This window comes from Trichechus manatus, unplaced genomic scaffold, assembly GCF_000243295.1.
Source record: "Trichechus manatus latirostris isolate Lorelei unplaced genomic scaffold, TriManLat1.0 scaffold00074, whole genome shotgun sequence".
Taxonomy (NCBI): domain Eukaryota; kingdom Metazoa; phylum Chordata; class Mammalia; order Sirenia; family Trichechidae; genus Trichechus; species Trichechus manatus.
This window is the reverse complement of record NW_004444010.1, coordinates 3,536,049-3,555,714: the sequence shown is the minus strand read 5'-3', so window position 1 is coordinate 3,555,714 and position 19,666 is coordinate 3,536,049.

The following is a 19,666-nucleotide window of genomic DNA, read 5'->3' as shown; positions in this document are numbered from 1 at the left end:
TTTTTTTTTTTTTTTTTACAGTTGCTGTCAAGTTGATTCCAACTCATGGTTTCCGCATGTGGAAAAAAATCATAACATATTTAACCATTACAGAGAAAATTTCTTTCTCAATCCTTTTTCTTAGAAGTATGTCTCTGAAGAAAAAAAATTTTTCTCATAGTTATTCCTCTGAATATTGTAACTCTTACTTGCTTACATCTTGTTAAATGTCCTTCTTCGGAAGAAAAAGGGAGGAGTTGTATTTAGCACTTTGGAAATTGCACACAACTCAGGGTACACTCTTGGTGTGTGCTAAGTGTCTACATTCTGTCCTTCATTCACCAGGAAATTAATAAAAGGTTGAAACCTACCTTGAAGCACAGCTTTACTGCCCGGTTTCTGTATCTGGTTAATAATTAATGATCTGTTGTTGTTGTTGTTGTGTGCTATCTAGTCGATTCTGACTCATAGCAACCCTATAGGACAGAGTAGAACTGCCCTATAGTGTTTCCAAGGCTATAATCTTTACAGAAGGCAGATTGCCACGTCATTCTCCTACAGAGCAGCTGGTGGTTTCAAACTGCCGACCTTCAGGTTAGCGACTGAGCTCTTAACCACTGTGCCACCAGGGCTCCTTAGTTAATAGTCTAAGACTAATTTATTCAACAATTGTATATTGCAACCTCCTATAGGCCAGACTCTGTGGTAAGCCCCAGAGATATGAAGTTGAAGGATACATGATCCTTGTTCTGAAGGAGATCATTGTTGTCAGAGAATATAAGTGACTTAAATAAACTATAAATGTCAAAATTAAGTTGTCTTCAAATGTTTTGGATACAAGGAGGCTGGGCTAATTAATGATATTCTATAGAGCATAAAGAGAATGATCAGAAGCAAAAAGTCGTGAAAGTTTATATGGTATTTGAAGATATGTGTCATTTGGTGTGGTTCAAATGGCCCAGAGATATTTGGGGTATAGACTTGAGAATATTTATTGATCCTTTTAGCTCAGTGACGAAGTCATTCCCGAGGGTCACCCATGAGCCAAATATTAGAAAGGCCATAAAATAAAATGAGACTGAAGGGGCACACCAGCCCAGGGGCAAGAACTAGAAGGCAGGAGTGGACAGGAAAGCTGGTGATTGGGAACCCAATGTTGAGAAGGGAGAGTGTTGACATGTCGTGGGGTTGGTAACCAATGTCACAAAACAATATGTGTACTAACTAATAAGAAGATAGTTTGTTCTATAAACCTTCATTGAGGAACAACAACAATAATAATAATAATGAAGAATATTTATTGATATAAAATAAATCTAACTTTATAACCTGACTTATGAAAAACACTTTAGGCAATTAAAGGTAGAAAATAACCAAGGATGTGTGACACAAAGTAATATATCCAGTAAATTATGACAAAAACGTTTCAGGTAAGAGACAGATTGCTCTAGTAAGGTGGAGGACAGGGCCATAAGTGGAGGTGAGGTAGAGAAATTAACATTTATTGATCGCCTATAATTTTCTAGACTCTTTAGTGGTAATACTCACGTATCAGAACATTTCCTGCTCACAGCCACCCAGTCAAGCGACGTTACAATTCTCATTTCACGGACCCCCTTAAAGGACTGTTAGGCAACAGAATGATGAAAGACGACTCCCTTTAAACTATTATTACAAGTCCTTTATTGGAAAATAAATTTTACAACGTTAAATATTGTGTCATTTTAACTTATTATATTTGTACAGTTATAATTGGGTTTAGGGGTTTTGCATTTTTTGTACACTTTGTTGTAACTAAGGTGTTGAATTATTTCAATAAAAATAAGTTAGAATTATATATTTTCTTAAAAATAAAACATATTTTTGTACAAACGGGAAAAACACACATCTTACATTTATGCTTCATTTATCTAACCATGTCTAAGTAAACACTTCGGCCCTAAATTAACCTAAACAGACACTAAAGGGAAGGAATAGCAATCACCTTCTGAGGTGTAATCTTAATTGAAGAGTCCTTTTTGCCATGAAAATAACTCCCCTTCTATTTTTTCTACGTCTTTTATTTTCTTGAAATATGCCTTGCTCTCTCAGTAATTAAAGCAGAAAAAATATTGATAGATTTAGTGTTATTTAATGCAATATAAAAATGGTTCCCTAATAAATGTCCGGCCAAAATTGTTTCATTTTTGCAGCAGTGTTCACAGACTCACAAATCATTCAGTTATCAGAAAGACTTCCAATGCTTTTAGACCTTAATATTGATCAGTTTGATAACTTCTTTACTACCTGTTAGTTCCATTTTCTGCCTGTCTCATTTACTGACCCTAATTCCAGTCTAAGGCACCACTAAAACCACCAGTGGACAACACTTACCCCATATTCACCCAGGTTTGGCGGTGACTTTCAGTCCACACTTCTTGCATTGACATTTCTTGATTCTTACTGGCTAATGCAACATGAAAATTGTTTTACTACAACTTGCACTCACTATCAAAATCTCATAATGTAAAGCAATAGTCTCGGTTCATAGAATAGCCTAGAGAAGAGGCGTTATTGGGTAGTTGTTAAGCCTATCAATTGTGCACACAGACAACCCTAAAGTCAAAACCAAAATCAAACCCACTGCCGTCGAGTTGATTCCGACCCATAGCGACCCTATAGGACAGAATAGAACTGCCCCATAAAGTTTTCAAGGAGCGCCTGGTGGATTCGAACTGCCAACCTTTTGGTTATCAGCCAAACTCTTAACCACTATGCCACAAAGTCAGGTTCTATTATTGGTCACAAAAGAATTCCAAAGGATTATCTTGGCATCTTGACCCCTTGGGTTCTGTGACCAGGGCAGAAATCTTTAATGATAAGGTTTTGTTTGTATCTTTGTTAATTACCAGGTACTTTTTTGCCAAGCAGCCCATTCCCCTGCTTCCATCATAAAATATAGCTTCATAGCAAAGATGTGTATAGCAGTCAACAGTGCAGTAAAAAAATAAAATAAAATAAAAAAACCCCATTGCCATTGAGTTGATTCCAACTCATAGTGACCCTATAAAGCCCAAACACATTGCTGGCGAGTCGATTCTGAGTCACAGCAACCCTACAGGACAGAGTAGAACTGCCCCATGGGGTTTCCAAGGACCTGCTAGTTGGTTTGAACTGCCGACTTTCAGTTAGCAGCCGAGCTCTTAACCACTGCCAGAGAAGAACTGTCCATGGGGTTTCTGAGGCTACAGTCTTTATAGAAAGACCACAGCTTTGTCCCACCTACCAGCTGGGGGTTTGAACCTCTGACCTTTTGATTAGCAGCCAAGTGCTTAACCGCTGTGCAACTAGGGCTCTTTACAAGAGTGCAGGAAGACCCTACAGATTTAATTGTCATAATGTAAAACTTCCCAAAATATCCACAAAGGCAGAATTCAGTCACCAGTCAGCTTCAAAGAGGATTCAACAAGGTATTCCAATTTAGGGACAGGAACTTACAACCGTTCCTTAAAGATCTGTTCAAGACTGCTACTAGGTGACACATGGGTATTTGTGGTACCTAATCAATTATTGCCCAGTGTTATCAATCCATTTTTGTTACAGGAATCTCAAAGAGGAACCAATAAATTCCAGACAGACATTAAAATCACACATTAACAAATAATATTATTCAAAAGCTTGACAGTTAAACCATCCCCTCCAATTTACATTTTCACAGCAAATTTAAAACGGGTAATTATTATACTTCCAATTTTTCTAGGTTCATACTTCATACATTCCACGTTTCAATTGTTAGTGGATGTTTGCAGCTGTTTCTTCTTATTTTGAGTTGTGCCACGTCAGCAAATGAAGGTCCCGAAAGCTTGACTCCACACATCATTATAGTTGACTCTAATTTGAGAGGGAAACTCTCCTCTAGTCATCTTTTAAGTGCCTTCCAACCTGAGGGGCTCATCTACTGGCATTATATCAGACAATGTTCCTCTACTTTTCATAAGATTTTCACTGGCAAATTATTTTCAGAAGTAGATGGCCAGGTCCTTCTTCCTAGTCTGTCTTAGTTTGGAAGTTTGGCTGAAACCTGTCCGCCATGGGTGACTCTGCTAGAATTTGAATACCTATGGCATAGCTTCCAGTATCACAGCAACACGCAAGCCCCCACAGTACGACACACTGACAGTCGCATGGGATATTGAATATTGAAGAATTCTATCGAATATTGAAGGATTCTATGGGGAAAATATTAAATAATGCGGAAGCATCAAAAGAAGACGGAAGGAATACACAGAAAGAATCCACAGAATACCAAAAAGAATTGGTTGACGTTCAGTCATTTCAGGAGGTAGCATATGATAAGGAATCAATGGTACTGAAGGAAGAGGTCCAAGCTACACTGAAGGCACTGGTGAAAAACAAGCCTCCAGGAATTGACGGAAGGCCAATTGAGATACTTCAACAAAGGGATGCGGCACTGGAACTGCTCACTGGTCTATGGAAAGAAATTTGGAAGACAGCTACCTGGCCAATCAACTGGAAGAGATCCATATTTGTGCCCATTCCACAGAGAGGTGGTCTAACCAGATATGGAAATTATCAAACAATATCATTAACATCACACACAAGTAAAATTTTGCTGAAGATCATTCAAAAGCAGCTGCAGCAGTACATAGACAGGAAATTTCCAGAAATTCAAGCTGGATTTAGAAGAGGATACAGAACTAGGGATATCATTGGTGATGTCAGATAGAGCCTGGCTGAAAGCAGAGAATACCAGAAAGATGTTTACCTATGTTTTATTGACTATGCAAAGGCATTCGACTGTGTGGATGGTAACAGATTATGGATAACATTGCGAAGAATGGGAATTCCAGAACACTTAACTGTGCTCATGAGGAACCTGTATGTAGATCAATAGATAGTCATTCAAACAGAAGAAGGGGATACTGCACGGTTTAAAGTTAGGAAAGTTTTGTGTCAGGGTTGTATCGTTTCACCATACCTATTCAATCTGTATGCTGAGCAAATAATCTATGTGAAGAAGAACGTGGTGTCAGGATTGGAGGAAGCCTCATTAACAACCTGAGGTATGCAGATGACACAACCTTGCTTGCTGTAAGTGAAGAGATCTTGACGCACTTACTGAGGAAGATCAAAGACTACAGCCTTCAGTATGAATTACACTTCCGTGTAAAGAAAACAAAAATCTTCACAACTGGACCAATAAGCAACACCATGATAAATGTAGAAAATAATGAAGTTGTAAAAATTTCATTTTACTTGGATCCACCACAATCAATGCCCATGGAAGCAGCAATCAAGAAATCAAAAGACGCCATTGCATTGGGCAAATCTGCTGCAAAAGACCTCTTTAAAGTGTTAAAAAGGAAAGATGTCACTTTGAAGAAGAAAGTGCACCTGACCCAAGCCATGGTGTTTTCAATTGCCTCGTATGCATGTGAAAGCTGGACAATGAGTAAGAAAGACTGAAGAATTGATACCTTTGAATTATGGTGTTGGCAAAGAATACTGAATATACCACGGACTGCCAAAAGAACAAACAATCTGTCTTGGAAGAAGTGCAGCCAGAATGCTCCTTAGAAGCAAGTATGGTGAGACTGTGTCTTACATTCTTTGGGTATGTTATCAGGAGGTATCAGTCCCTGGAGAAGGACATCATGCTTGGTAAAGTAGGTAGTCAGCCAAAAAGAGGAAGACCTTCAATAAGATGGATTGACACAGTGGCTGTAACAATGGGCTCAAGCATAACAAGGACTGTGAGAATGGAGCAGGACCGGTCAGTGTTACATTCTGTTGCACATAGGGCTGCTATGGGTCAGAAGCGACTCAATGCACCTAACAACAGCAATTTACTATACAAACCCTCCCCCTCTCAAAGCTAGCAACAAACTGCAACAACAACAAAAGAATTTTATAATGAACCACAACCAAAAGGCAAATTTTGTACCAAATTACTCTTATTATACCAAATATTTAAACAATTTCTGTTATATACAAATTTGAGCACTTTATTCAAAATAATTTGAAAACAACTAAAGGAAACTATTGGACATAAGGATCCATGACATCAAAGAGCACTAAGTTTCTAGGACTTAGCGGTTCTAGGCTTAGGTTCTAGGCTAGGGCATATTTTCTAATACCACCTCAAGGTATCTTGAGTATACTACACCATGTGTTCCTCTATGTTACTAAACTCTGCCAAACAAAAGAGAGAACACCTGCCAGAAAATAAATGCACAAAAGCTTTTGAATTGAAAGAAGAATTAAAGATTTGATAGTCATAACATTTGAGCACCGTTAACATTGAATAATATATGACTTATCAATGTTATGATATTGAGAATTTCAGACACCAATATACTGCAATCACAAATTTAATTTCTGCTGATTTTAGATTTGCACTCATTCCAGCTTCAATATGGTTTGTAGAATGAGTATAACCCTATTATAGTAATAATCTATATTAGGCTTATGTACTAGATGACTATAAAGAAAAAGGTCTAATTATACTTTAGTAAAAAAATCTGAACATTCACTCAAATATTTATTGAGTCTCTATTATGTGCCAGGCTCCATGAGACCTAAATTAACATGTATCAGTTCCTTATTGTAGGCAAATTTTTCCTCCACAAAATTACAGTATAGTTGGGCATAAAATAAGCTTAATAAGCTTATACCCAAGGTTATATACTGACACTCTGCAGGCTATAATGCAGACTGCAGATATTTGAGAGACTCATGGGGTTTTTAAATACTTGAACTGGCATTTAAAATTTTAACACAAAAATTTAGCTTTCTTGTTTCTTTAGAATTACCAGAAGATGACCACAAATATGGGGAGCTGAATAACAGTCCCACATGCTCTCCAATTTTCAATGTTGTTAGGTGCTGTCCAGTTGATTTCTACTCATAGAGACCCTATGTAAAACAAAATGAAACACTACCTGGGCCTGTGCCATCCTCACAATCATTTCAATGTTTGAGCCCATTGTTGGAGCCACTGTGTCAATCTATCTCGTTGGCGGCTCTCTTTTTTTTCACTGATCTTCTATTTTACCAAGCAGGTGTCCTTCTCCAGAGACTGATTCCTCCTGATAACATGTTCAAAGCACATGAGACGAAGTCTCTCCATCCTCACTAGTTCTGTTGGCTTACCCACACCCAGCTGACTTTACACATTTATATCACCAGCCTGGCTCCCTAAAATATTTGAGTTTTAGATTCTTGCTTGAATTCTTTCACAAGAGATGGAGTGAATTATACAGCAGATATGTATGTCTCATTCTCAGTCATGGACCGCAAGAGTAACACTTTCTATCCTTACTTCTATTCCAATTCTTGTTCAAATATCCCCAGATCAGAAGCAATACAAGTGTTAAACATATACTAAAAAGTCTGATAGCATTTTATTTTATAATTAAAATGATTTAAAGGTGTTATCTCTAAATTTATTTAATATATGCCGGAAGCAAAATAAATATTTAGGTAATTTAAAAATTCTATGAATCAAAATTTCTTTCTTAATCAACCATCTATTGTTGATTTAATCTCCATAAGTCTTTTGGTATAAAGATATAGTAATTGGTGAGAGAGAGTTTCTGAACCAGATTTAATTGTTTAGCATATTATCCAAATATGAATCTCTGTTGTCTCTTTCTTACTTGTGCCAAGGGCTGATGCCAGGAGCAGAGACTACTAGTTATATCCCGCAATATCTGGGTAGTCAATGGGAAGGTGCTATTTCCTCTGAAATGCTCATTCAGAGCATCGTTTTATACCTAAATCTCTACAAACATAACTTCATTTCTAGGATTTACCAGGACCAAAGTTTTTTGGCACAGCGAAAGTTAAATCTATAATAGATAGTTAGAATGACTAAAGATTAACTGTATACAGAATCAAAGAAAGACTCAGACAGGAGACTATGTTTTAGACAGATAGTTACCAGGGAAACTTTATAAAAACACAGCAATTTGTATGCAGAAACATCTGATCAGATGATAGGTACAGCCAAATATAATCAAGGCAAATAGATACAGGTTCGTATGCCAAACAACAAAGAGTAAAAAAAAAAAAAGCAAACGCCAACAACAACAAGAAAAGACAGAATGCTAGAACAAGAGGGTAGTGTGCACCTGTTACGACAAGGAAAGGGGAATAGTGTGAGTAGCAATTGAAGAGACAAGGGACAGTCAATGGCATGGAGTCCAGACTGACCATCCTTACACAAATGTCAAGGGACACACTGAATGGGATATCCAAAAGGTAATTTTGACCCCAGGTGTTCAGTTACCAGATAAAACAATATCAAGATTCACAGAAGGTGGGGGTGCATTTAGGAAGAACTGTGAATGAAAGGGATTGTTGGATCATAATGCTGTTTGTTGTATACTTCATTCAATCTAACAAAACAGGAAAAACACTTCAACAACCACTGATGCTCCTCTCCAGGACATTCAGGCTAATGGATTTACTCCTTCCTGAGCTTGAATGACTACTTACAACTGACATTTATGGTTGGTCTTCCAGATAGCAGAGGGAGGATAGCAAGTAGTTTTCAGCTTATCAGAAGGCGGTGATAGCAATGGACACATTGAGTACTAGGTTGATAGGCCTTCTATCATCAATCACGGTTGTCATTCATGGGTATTGGGTGGTGTCATGAGAGAGAAGTGTCTGCTGTCCCAATGCAAAATGGTGCCTCCTACTCATCTGGGAAATGGTGTCTCCAGTTCTTGAAAAGTGGGAATTTTGGTATTTTTAAATAAGTGTAACAGAAACAACACTTCAAATCTCTTTAATTATTCTTGCAGAATAGAATTGTTATGTGATTCTTCCCTAGGAGCCTAGCCACAAGCTTTACTAGCTGAGCACGTGTGACTATCTGTAGACAACCTAGGAATGAACCCTTTGAGGGGAGAATGAACTAACAAGAAAGGCTAGGGGCAAACAAGGACTTATTTTTCTGTACTTCAGGCTTACCTGTGGCTGAAAGAACAAGAAGAAACATTGAATCTGTCACCATAGGTCTCTGGTTTTTACGGTTTTACCAGTTGTATGCAGTTCTCTTTGGATACAGTGTAATCTTTTATCAGGAAAAATACTTATGGAAAAAACCTTTAAATTTAACATAAAACCTAATTCTTTTGCTCTTATTGAAGTCTGGAAGACTGGATCCTTATTAGAGTGCATTTCTACAAAGAGATAAACATTTTAAAAAATAAGCATGAATGGAATCCAGGATAAAATGCATCCATTTGTGCTGGAAAATAGCTTTTACCAGAGAAAATGGCACAAATTCATCATATGGAGAAAAATGTCATTTTCAAAGCCTATTTCCAAGATCAAAATGTAGAACTTTTAATACAATATACTAGCTTTTTAGCTACTCTAAATCTACAACTGTTTAAAGCCAAAGTTTATTTTCCAACCTTTTTGAAAACATCAGCAATTAATTACCCCTATTAAAGGAGAACTTGTCAGAACTATTCTAAATTTTTCTGTGCAGGACCAACACATAAAAGGGGCTTTGAAAATTGGTGCACACTTTGGACACTACGTTAAGCAACAGTTTTATCAAAATATTTTCATTATCTTACTAAGTACTAAATGTAAATCACTAATTTTATGAATAAAATCTCAAGTCAGGACTGCTAGTCTTTGTCTCATTCATGTTAAATGAAATTCAACATGCCGTGACATACAGCTAATCAAAGGGCATCTGTCACAAGGGAGTAAGTACTAAAATCAACAATTTGCATAGTGAACAAGGTTTATATTGTGGTGACTCATGTCGCCTTGTACCAAACAATGGGACGAACACTCCCTTATGGCCTCTGCTAAGTACTAGACATGTGGCCTTAGAAAAAGAAATCCCCTCTCACCCTACTTTTTCCCAGTGGTGCTTTGTTAGTTCACAGCAAGGGTTTGACTTCATGCCCTGGTGTCTGTCTGAGAGGAAGTCCAGCTCAATTCAATTTGCGTCACTCTGCCTTTTAGTAAAGAAACAACATCCATTCGAGCAGGCCCCATGATAATGCAGAGCAGATGGGCAGAGTTTTGTCTAATTAGATTCTGGGCGGCCTGTTTGCTACAGTAAATGTGCGCGTATTTGCTTATTTCACACTTACTCTGGTAACAACAGCTTAGCAGAGACAAGATAGAAATGAATACAGGGAGACAGCCTCACTAAAGAGCTACTTAATACAAATCAATAATTTTAATTCAATTAATATTTACTATCGCCTATTCAGTGAGTTGATTGCATACTATTTGATCTCAAAAAAAATCTCATAAAAATTATTTTACTTTTCCTCTTCCTCCTTTCCTTCCTTCCTTCCTCCCTCCCTCTCTCTTTCTTCTTTCTTCCTAAGAGATTGTTGATATTATCAGGGTCTACAATGCTTACGTATCATTTTTTAAGCTTAATTAAATAATTCATTTTAAAAATCCAATACCAAGAGAGTCACTTTGAACCCCAGTCTTTCTGCTATTAGATTTCTTAAAAGACACATATAGATATTATAAAACATACCCACAGACTTATATTTTATACATCCACTCAAGTGATATATATCACTAGCATCATCATTATCACTTACTGTAGATTCCCGTAGGCACACCAATTCACTCTCCTTTCCAAGTAGAGAATTGTCAATGAGCAAATGACTAGACAGTGGCAGCTTCAGTGGCTATTAGTTTAGAAAGATTTTCAGATTCTCAGACTTGACCTTTTCCCACTAACGTGGTTGTTATTGTTGTTAGTTGCCACTGAATGGATTCTGACTCATGATGACCCTATATGTACAGAACAGAACTGCTCCATAAGATTTTCAAGGTTGTGATCTTTCAGAAACAGATTGTCAGGAATGTCTTCCAAGGTGCCTCTGAATGGGTTCCAACCACAACCTTTTGGCTAGTAGTCAAGTGCTTAATCATTTATGCTACCCAGGGTCTTCATACTACTGTTTATCTATTTTTCTTAAAACTTCATACATAAACAAACACACAAAGTCTGCGGACCTTAAGATAATGGAAAATGGTGAGATAGAAAAGTTTATATTTGAGTCATAGCTATTTTTCCTTACTCCAATTTTCCCACCTTGACTTTCCTATACCCTCAAGTAGTACCCATTACCTGAGTACTTTCTCCTTCCAACTATGTCAGTCAACTACATCATAATGTGAATTTAAGTCAGTATTTTGAGGGTAGGGAATTAGAGACTGAATCTCTTATTACATAATAAAATCTTTATAACCTAAAATGATTTTATTCTTTAAAAATCAATAAAAATAGTTATGCATAGATTTTATAGGAAACTTGGCAGCACAAAGTTTAAGCACTCCACTGCTAACCGAAAGGTTGATGGTTCGAACCCACCCAGCAGCTCCGCTGGAGAAAGACCTGACTATCTGCTTTAAAGATTACAGCATAGAAATTCCCATGGGGCGGTTCTACTCTGTTACATGGGGTCTCTATAAGTAGAACATCGACTTGACGACACCTAACTACACAACAACATAAAGACTGTAAGGAGAAAGAGGAAGAGACTCTCTAGGTTAAATCTCACCACATAGTAGTGAACTACTGGATGTGCTTATAAAGAAATGACACATATTATTCAGAAACACATATTCAAAAACCCTGATGTTTTATTTAGATTATGGCCATTCAACCATAAGAGAACATCTATTTCCTAAATACCTGGAGGCCTGTCATATAAGTATCATTTTTCTGAGCTTATCTGTAAATATTGTTAGGCCCACTGAGCCGACAACAGTAGTCAGATACTGAATTTCAAATGCTCAGCCACCTCTCCTCCTCATGGGCTATTTCAAGAGAGCAATAAATAACTGGCTCAGTTCCAACTACAACAAAAAAGCACAATCCCTGGTACAAAATGCTTAAGTTTAGTGCAGGAATCCAAATATTCTTTATCTAAATCAAAAGATGAAAGCCTCTAAAACAATTAAATTGCAAGCATAACGATGGTGAGCATAAAATTGATTATTTTCTCACTGTAGATGCAAGGAAAGGTGTAGGCTAATCACCTTTTCCACTTCAGGGTAAAGAGAAACAGAGGCACCCATGTCTTTGATTATTTCTTTCTCCCCCAAAGGGCCTAATGAAGAGTGCTATGGACACCTCAATTTCAGCATACACCAATATGAATTTACTAGGTGTCCCTCCTCCACCTGAGACCTGCTTCTCCTCCAGTCTTCCATATCTCAGCAAACGACACATCGATTTTACCTCACACAAACCAGAAACCTTGTAGTCTTCCTTGACAAGTTCCGTTCTCTCTCCCTCTCTGCCTCTATCTCATCACTGATTTCTGGTAATTCAACTTCCTAAATAGCTCCTGGATCTGTTTCCTGTTCTCCATGCCCTCCACCAGGCTCTGGGGAGGTCCTCATTTAATCCCTCACCTGGAAGAGAACAAAATCCTGGCCAGCTTCCTCAGGACTTTACCTCCAGCTGGCACCACAAAATAAATCTTTTTAGAGTGGAAATACAATTGTGTTATTTCCCTGCTTTACAACCTTCACTGGCTTCCCATTGCCTGCCATAGGGTTTTATCCTCTCGCTATACCTATTCAATCTGCATGCTGAGCAAATAATCTGAGAAGCTGGACTACATGAGGAAGAACAGGGCATCAGAATTGAAGGAAGACTCATTAACAACCTGTGATATGCAGGTGACACAACCTTGTTTGCTGAAAACGAAGAGATCTTGAAGCACTTACTGATGAAGATCAAAGACCACAGCCTTCAGTGTGGATTACAACTCAACATAAAGAAAACAAAAATCCTCACATCTGAACCAATAAGCAACATCATGATAAATGGAGAAAAGATTGAAGTTGTCAAGATTTCATTTTACTTGGATCCATAATCAATGACTATGGAAGCAGCAGTCAAGAAATCAAACAACACATTGCATTAGGCAAATCTGCTGCAAAAGATCTCTTTAAAGTTAAAAAGCAAATAAGTCACTTTGAGGACTAAGGTGTGCCTGACCCAAGCCCTGGTGTTTTCAATAGCCTCATAAGCATGTGAAAGCTGGACAACGAATAAGGAAAACCTGAGAAGAAATGACATCTTTGAGTTGTGGTGTTGGCAAAGAATATCGAATATACCGAGGACTGCCGGAAGAATGAACAAATGTGTCTTGGAAGAATTACAGCCAGAACGCTTCTTAGAAGCAAGGATGGCCAGACTTTGTCTCACATTCTTTGAACATGTTATCAGGAGGGACCGGTCTCTGGAGAAAGACATCATGCTTGGTAAAGTAGAATGTCCGCGAAAAAGAGGAAGATCCTCAATGAGATGGATTGAAACAGTGTCTGCAACAATGGGCTCAAACATAACAATGATCATGAGGATGGCTCAGGGCCGGGCAGTGTTTCCTTCTGTTGTACATAGGGTCGTTATGAGTCAGAACCAACTCCATGGCACCTAACAACAACAACAACATTGTCACCAATAATGATCTTTGAGGTTTTCAATCTTCTATCTTCTTTTTCGTCAGTACTTGAGGATCCAGCCTCACCAAATTGCCCATGAGTGTTCCTACTCTTGATTTCCCCATGGCTCCAAACACTGCTCTCTGACCTTTAAAATTCTTTCATGCTTCTAGCCTGATGAACTCCTATTAATTTTGAATACTCACCTTAAACAGGCCCTTCTCTGTGCCTCATCTCCACCAACATTTCCTTGATCCCAGTTTTGTGCTTACCACATTGTATTATAATTGTTTTATAGGTACCCTTTCCCATAGATCCTGAGCACCTGAACAATGGAGTCTTTATTGCATTCCTGGTTCCCTGCTAAGTGCAAATTGTATAGAACATAATCAGTGTTTGTTGAATCAATGAATACATGGTATCAGTGTCTCTTTTCTAGTCTTTCCTTTCTTTGTTAATGTTACTACCATTTTATTAGTCACCAGGCAGAGAAATATGAGGTTGCCTTGTGAGCAAGCATTTCCTTTATGCCTCCCATCCATGTTCTCTATCATATTGAATATTCTTCCTGACATCCAAGGCTAGCCATAATTTATTTCCACACTTCTGAATCAGCCTCATTTAATGATCTCCTCAAACTTCCACTAATATTCAACTCTTTTTTCCATGTTTACTGCCCTTGAATTGATACAAGAGCATCAATGTTTCTTGCTGGGGTCACTAGTGAGTCTGCCACATCAATTCATCTTCTGGTTTCCTAGGCTGTCCACCACATATACTGACATTTCACTGGTATTGCAGCTGGACTCTTACCAATCTTGTTCATCCCGAAACACCCCTTCCAACTTTCTTCCTTAATGTGCCAAATAGCGTAAACTTGACTTTTCTTATGCCATTGGCCTGCTAAAAAAAAATCCCCGGTGCCTTCCTTTCTCCTGATATGGTAAACATTGACCTAAAACATTCATTCTCTCTATCTCTATTTACCTATTTGTTCTTCAAGGAGAAAAGGAGCACAGAGGTTTAAGCACTCTGCTATTAATTGTATGAGAGCCCCAAATCTGAGGCACTTGGTGTGTGTAAGGAGAGCAGCCTGAAAGCGAAGCCTTAACTTCATCTTAAGTCTTGACATCAGTCTGGAATCCATTTTGAATCTTAAAGCTGCCCTTCTAACAGCAGTTTTTCTCTCCTGTGCTTAATCTTTAATCATCCCTAAAATTATATCCTAAAGGAAATATTTTTCTCTGTGGTCAAGCAGATGCAAGATGTCATAGCCTGTTCCCAGAGGGTCTTGAGGCACAGCATTATTGAAAAATCTCCTTTACAATGGAACCCCAAGAAAAGACATGCTTGAGAAAGCAATTTTAACAGCGTGTTTACAGATCAGCATGTCCTATTGTCCTGTGATTCCCCATGTATCCCTCTACTTGCACATATTCTGCAACCTAAGTCACCAAATCACTGAAGTCCACCTATATGTTGCCGCCCTAATTGCTAACAAGTCTAAGCTTTGAGAAAGCCTGTCTCTAACTTTCCTGATTGCCAGAAAAACAATCAGAATATTGTAGCCCCCATTCTTTGTCTGTTATGGTAGGTGCCTTTCAGTCAGTTCTGACTCATAGCGACTGTCATGGATTGAATTGTGTCCCCGAAAAATGTCTGTCTGCTTCACTGGGTCATGATTCCCAGTACTGTATGATTGTGTAATCTGATGTGATTTCCTTATGTGTTGTAACCTCTAACACTATGATGAGGTTATACTGATGATGTCTACAAGATTAGATAGTGTCTTAATCCAATCTCTTTTGAGATATAAAAGAGAGAAGAGAGCATAGCACCAAGAAAGCAGTGCCGGAAGCAGAGTGTGTCCTTTGGACCTGAGGTTCCTGCGCAGAGAAGCTCCCAGACCAAAGGAAGACTGATGACACAGAACTTCCTCCAGAGCCGACAGAGAGAGAAAGCCTTCTTCTGGAGCTGATGCCCTGAAGTTGGACTTGTAGCTTACTGGACTGTGAGGGAATAAATTTCTGTTTGTTAAAACCATCCACTTGTGGTATTTCTATTAGAGCAGCACTAGATGACTAAGACAACAACCCTATATACAACAGAAAGAAACACTGCCCAGTCCTGTACCATCCTCACAACTGTTGCTATGTTTGAGCCCATTGTTGCAGCCACTGTGTCAATCCATCTTGTTGAGTTTCTTCCTCTTCACTGATCCTCTTCTTTACCAAGCATGATGTCCTTCTCCAGGGACTGGTACCTCCTGATAACATATCCAAAGTATGTGAGACAAAGTCTCACCATCCTTGCTTCTAATGAACATTCTGGATGTACTTCTTCCAGATTTGTTCGTTCTTCTGGCAGTCCATTGTATATTCAATATTCTTCATCAACACAATAATTCAGAAGCATCAATTCTTCTTCTGTTTTCCTTATTCATTGTCTAGCTTTCACATGCATACGAGGCAACTGAAAACACCATGGCTTGAGTCAGGCACACTTTATTCCTTAAAGTGACATCTTCGGTTCAACACTTTAAAGAGGTCTTTTGCAGCACATTTGTCCAATGCAATAGGCCATTTGATTTCTTGACTGCATTGATTGTGGATCAATTTTTGTGGATCCAAGTAAAATAAAAACCTTTACAATTTCAATATTTTCTCCGTTCATCATGATGATGCTTATTTGTCCAGTTGTGAGGATTTTTGTTTTCTTTATGTTGAGGTATGATCCATACCAAAGGCTGTGATCTTTGACCTTCCTCAGTAAGTGCTTCAAGTCGTCTTCACTTTCAACAGCAAGTTTGTGTCATCTGCAAACTGCAGGTTGTTAAAGTGTCTTCCTCCAATCTTGATGATGCTGTGTTCTTCTTCATATAGCCCAGCTTCTCAGATTACTTACTCAGCATAAAGATTGAATAAATTCTCTGTGTAAGCCTATAAAAATATTTGACTGATTATTGTGCCTCTGATTTTGTGGATTCCTTTTCATGGGCCACGTATTTCCCGGTTGAAACTGCGCTGAAACTTTAATAAATCTCTTTGTTTTATTTTTAAGAAAAGTACAAGTTTTCTCTACTACATAATCGAAAGGTCAGCAGTTCGCATTCACCAGCCCCTCTGTACCAGAAAGATATGCTGCCATAAAGATTACAGCCTGGAAAACCCTATAGGGTAGTTCTACTCTGTCCTATAAGGTCACTATGAGACAGAATTGACTTGGCAATAGATTTGGTTTTGGATTTCTTCAAGATGAAGTTAGATTTTCTAGGCCCAGCAGCTCTAGTCTTTGTTTTTGACTTCTCTGAAATATATGCAGAAATAATTTAGAATTTAATTGGGTAGTGTTTTATATGTACATTTTTATAAATAATACATTCAAGACCAAATGAAATTCCAGGACATGTGGTGGACAGGCTAGGACATCAGAAGATGATTTGATATGCAGACTCACCACAGAACCCAGCAAGAGTTAATGATGCCATTTTACAATTATTCTTAGGAATATCCCGTCTATTTTCTCTCTGAAGGAAATCCCCCTGAAGAGTTAAATAATATATTTCATTTTATTGTGAAGGGACGTTGTTCACCTGATAGACGGCCCACAATACTCCTGTCCATGGATGCTTCCTCCCAGACTTACTCTAGTCACTAGTTTCTTTACAAATTTAATTAAATTCCTAACTCTGAGTAAGGATGCACTTTCTCAGTGTTGACAAGTCACTTTTTTTGACAAAGAAAAATCTTCATTAAAATAATTGGCAAAGACTCAAGAAGAGATCAAAATTGATATTGAATAACATTTACAAAGTAAAATTGTTTTTTCTTCTTTTTATGTATTTTTTCATTGTAGTTTAGGTGAAGGTTTATGGAACAAGTAGTTTCTCATTAAACAGTGAGTACACATATTGTTTTATGACTTTGGTTAACAACCCCACGACATGTCAACACTCCCTTCTCAACCTTAGAGGACCTTTTCTTTTTGGTGAAAATATACATAGCCAAAATTACACCATTTCCAAAGTTTCTACATGTACAATTCAGTGACATCGATTACATCCTTCCAGTTGTGCTGCTATTCTCACTATCCTTTTCCAAATTATTCCATCATTATCTTCAACTCACTGCCCCCTAGGACTCCCATCAAACCTTTTGAGTTGCTGTTGTCAATTTGATCTCACATAGATAATTCTTTTTTTTTTTTTGTACCTTAGATGAAGGTTTGCAGAACAAATAGTTTCTCATTAAACAGTACACGTATTGTCCTATGACAATGGTTAACAACCCCACGACATGTCAACACTGTCCCTTCTCAACATTTGGTTCCCTATCACTAGCTTTCTTTTACCCTCCTGCCTACTAGTCCTTGTCCCTGGACTGCTGTTCTCATTAGTCCTGTTTTGTTTTATAAGGCTGTCCAATCCCTGGCTGAATGGTGAACTTCAGGAGTGACTTCACCACTGAGCTAAAAGGGTGTCCTTGGGCCATACTCTCAGGGTTTCTCCAGTCTGTCAGGCCAGTAATTCTGGTCTTTTTTTTTTTTTTGTGAGTTATAATTTTGTTCTACATCCTTTTCCAGCTCTGTCCAGGACCCTCTACTGTTATCCCGGTCAGAGCAGTCAGTGGTGGTAGCCTGGCACCATCTAGCTGTACTGGACTCAGTCTGGTGGAAGCCGTGGTAGCTGTGGCCCATTAGTCGTTTGGACTAATCTTTTCCTTGTATCCTGTTCTCTTCATTTTCCCTTGCTCCTGAAGGGATGAGACCAGTGGAGTATCTTAGATGGCTGCTCACAGACTTTTAAGACCTCAGCCGCTACTCACCAAGGTAGAATGTAGAACACTGTCTTTATAAACTGTGTTATGCCAGTTGAGCTAGATGTTCCCTGAGACCACGGTCCCCACAGCCCTCTGCCCAGCAATTCAGTCCCTCAGGGAGTTTGGATGTGTCTATGGAGCTTCCATGACCTTTCCTTGCCCAAGTTGTGTTGGCTTCCCCAGTACTGTGTACTGTCTTACCCTTCACCAAAGTTACCACCTATCTATTATTTATTTAATCCCCCCACCCCTCCCAACCCTCCTAACCAACAAAGATTGTTTCTTTTTGTTAGTAAACTTTTACATGAGTTTTTACAGTAGAGGTCTCATGCAATATTTGTCCTTTTGTGATTGACTTATTTCACTCAGCATAATGTCCTCCAGTTTCATCCATGTTATGAGATGCTTCACAGATTCATCATTGTTCTTTATTGTTGCATAATAGTCCATTGTGTGTATGTACCATAGTTTGATTAGCCATTCATCTTTTGATGGGCATCTAGGTTGTTTCCATCTTTTTGCTATTGTGAACAGTGCTGCCATGAATATGGGTGTGCGTGTGTCTGTTCATGAGACAGCTCTTGTTTCTCTAGGATATATTCCTAGGAGTGGGATTGCTGGATCATATGGTATTTCTATGGCTAGCTTTCTAAAGAAGCGCCATATCATTTTCCAAAATGGTTGTATCATTTTGCATTCCCACCAGCAGTGCATAAGAGTTCCAATCTCCCCACAGCCTCCCCAACATTTGTTATTTCCAGTGTTTCTGATTCGTGCCAGTAATGCCCGGGTGAGATGGTATCTCACTGTGGTGTTAATTTGTATTTCTCTAATGGCTAGTGATCACGAGCATTTCCTCATGTGTCTGTTGGCCGCTTGAATATCTTCTTTGGTGAAGTGTCTGTTCATTTCCTTTGACCATTTTTTAATAGGATTATTTGTCTTTCTGTTGTAGAGGTGTTGGATTTTCTTGTATATTTTAGAGATTAGACCTTTGTCTGACTTGTAATGTCCAAAAATTTTTTCCCAGTCTGTAGGTATCTTTTTACTGTTTTCGTGAAGTCTTTTGATGAGCATAAGTGTTTAATTTTTAGAAGATCCCAGTAATCTAGCTTATCTTCTGGGGTTTGTGTGTTGTTGGTTATGGTTTGTATCCTGTTAATGCCGTGCATTAGGGCCTCTAGCGTTTGTCCAATTTTTTCTTCTATGAAATTTATAGTTTTTGGCTTTATATTTAGGTCTTCAATCCAAATTGAATTAGATTTTGTGTATGGTGTGATGTATTGGTCTTGCTTCATTTTTTTGCAAATGGACATCCAGTTTTGCCAGCACCATTTGTTGAAAAGACTATCTTTTCTCCATTTGATGGACTTTGGGCCCTTGTCGAAGATCAGGTGACCATAGGT